Raw genomic sequence first — 2,500 nt, 5'->3', positions numbered from 1 at the left:
TCGCGGGTGTTTACTCACTTTTGATGCTCACTGTATATACTTTATAGGGTCGGAAAACTGTATTGTGGAAATTACAAACGGAATGACAAACTTATATATACCCTTCTCACAAAGGTGAAGGGTATAAAAAAGAAATATAAATACAAATTGTCCTAAAATAGCATATATTTGAAGTAATAATTTAAAATAGCTTTTAGATATATCTTAGAGCGATACAAATTTGATATCAAACGATCCTGAAATTGTAAAACGAAATAGAGTTTCATCATACCTTCTAAAAACGGTGATTTATTTTTCTTTAAATATACCGGATACTTTCGATTTCAAAAAATGCAGTTTAGTAGTTTAAAATTGTACAAGACAGTTGATGTTAACTCTAACAGCGCCATTGATAAACTAACTAACGACTGTAACCTATGCTACTATTTACACACAGCGCCATCTTCCTTCCAGTAGCTTCATGAATTATCTTAACGGACAAAACAAGAATGCTATATTTCTAGAGCTTTAATGGTAATGTTAGCAGCTTAAACATTTAATGCTGCCATACTTCATAACAATACAACTTCATAGCAATTCATATGCGACCTTTTAAGCTTCCATAAGAAGGTTTTAATACTAAAGTATGAGACATCAAAATCTGATCATTCTTACGAATTATGGGAACACGAGGAAGTTTCATTTATAATTTTGTCTATTTTCGAAACTAACACCTTTCCCCTGATCAGAGGATGGTGAAGCGTTTTATAGCAGTGATTTTGTTTTCAATGTTGTGACACCTGTTTTCCACATGTCAGGATGGCCGAGCGGTCTAAGGCGCCAGACTCAAGTGTTACAACTTGCTTTGTTCCAACAAAGTATATCTCGAGCGTTCTGGTCCTCTCTGAGGGCGTGGGTTCGAATCCCACTTCTGACAAGAACTTTTTTGTTGGAAGACTCAAATTTTGTAAAAAATTGTGGCTATTTTTAGCCGCAATTTAACGCCAAAATAACTGCCTTAAAAGAGCCTAGGTTCGTTTCCTAACATTGACATAAATAATTTTTTTTCCTAAATTTTTTTTTATCTTTTTATAATTTAATTTATATTTGATTAAAAAAGTGTTTAAAAAATCATTATTACCAGAAATTTTTTATAACAAAAAAACTCTTTACAGTTTTATAATATTTCAGCAATTCACTCTTGACAGCTAATTTATTTTTAATGGCGTTTTTTGTGCACATTATAACGCAAACTCTGAACACAACAGTTGTACGATTATTTAGTATTTTATATAACAATTGTAACACTTTGTATGTTTTTTTCCTATTTTTAATGTAGCTGCTATTGTCATATTAACTGTCATCTTCACAGAAATAGTGTCAGTGGATTTGCACACACTCATGTGAGTGTCTCTTATTCATAGAATTATTATTATTATTGTGATGATGATGATAATAATAGTTTGTTAAAGTATAATTTTACGATTATATAAACATTTTCAAGATTTCATTTTCATAATTGCCATTGAAACGGATAAAGTAGAAGTGGCCATAAACCTGCAATCAAATGAGACTTCTTCTTACCTTTAGCTAAAGCTTAAAATGATAGTTGCTACTGATTTAATAACAATTTAAAGACAGAGCTCTGCCTCTCTCTCTCTTGTTCTGGGTCCCGGTTGACGTAAAGAATCTACAAAAATTATTAATTGACAGTAGAAAAACCGACACACGCAGTGTTAGTGACTGTTTTGTTTGCCTAGATTTAAAGAAACACCGTCTCAAATTATTGTGAGCGGTACTTTTATGTTGTTTTTTTTTATAGTACTTTTTTTTATTTATTTTTTAATTCTAAAATTTTACCACAAGAAAATCATGTGTGTGATTATATTTCCTAGTGAAGGCTGCTGGTTGGCTGACTGACTGGCTGGCGACGGCCTGGCTGTGTTGCCAATTTTCATTACATGTAGTATCTAATAGCATCTCTCTAGTAGGTTTTGTGTTTCACTAATCATTAATTTTAATTATTTTCTTTTTAATTTCAGAAATTTCCATTACTATCATTCATGTATAACCACAATTAATTTATTGTAATGGTTTTTGTGGAAATTTATAACTGATTAATTAGGTTTTGCTTTACTTATTGAAATCATTTATCTTAGGAGAGCATTAATCAATTGGCTTTAAGGTGATAATTAAGTTTATTAAAGAACTATTAATGAAAATTAAAGAACCTAAGAAACTTGTTATGTTCACAACAAGACTTCGTAGAAAATGTCCATAATTATCAGAGTTTTTCTAAATATTGGACAAACTAATTTAAGAAAAAACTAATTTTGTTAAAAAATTGTAGAAAATTGAAATGAATGAATTTTGAAAATTATAAATGTAAAAAAATTTTAGAAAAAAAATTTTTTTTAAAAAATTTTAGTAAATTTTTTTACAAAATTTTATTTAAAAACTAATTATAAAAAAATTTATTTGAAATAAATTCTTTGCAAAAAAAAAAATATTTTTTTTAAAC

General features: G+C 29.0%; 1 protein-coding gene and 1 non-coding gene across 2 annotated transcripts in view; one reads left to right on the top strand and one right to left on the bottom strand.

Moving 5' to 3' along the window:
- CenG1A (Centaurin-gamma-1A) overlaps positions 1 to 2,500 on the bottom strand; it is a 357,592-nt gene that overhangs the window by 326,720 nt on the left and 28,372 nt on the right. The gene's annotated exons all lie outside the window — the stretch shown is intronic.
- TRNAL-CAA (transfer RNA leucine (anticodon CAA)) lies at positions 793 to 916 on the top strand. The gene is made up of 2 exons: positions 793 to 830; positions 872 to 916. It is a non-coding gene; the product is annotated as a tRNA-Leu (tRNA).

Source organism: Calliphora vicina, chromosome 2 (genome assembly GCF_958450345.1).
Source record: "Calliphora vicina chromosome 2, idCalVici1.1, whole genome shotgun sequence".
NCBI lineage: Eukaryota > Metazoa > Arthropoda > Insecta > Diptera > Calliphoridae > Calliphora > Calliphora vicina.
This window is presented reverse-complemented; position numbering and strand designations above follow the sequence as displayed.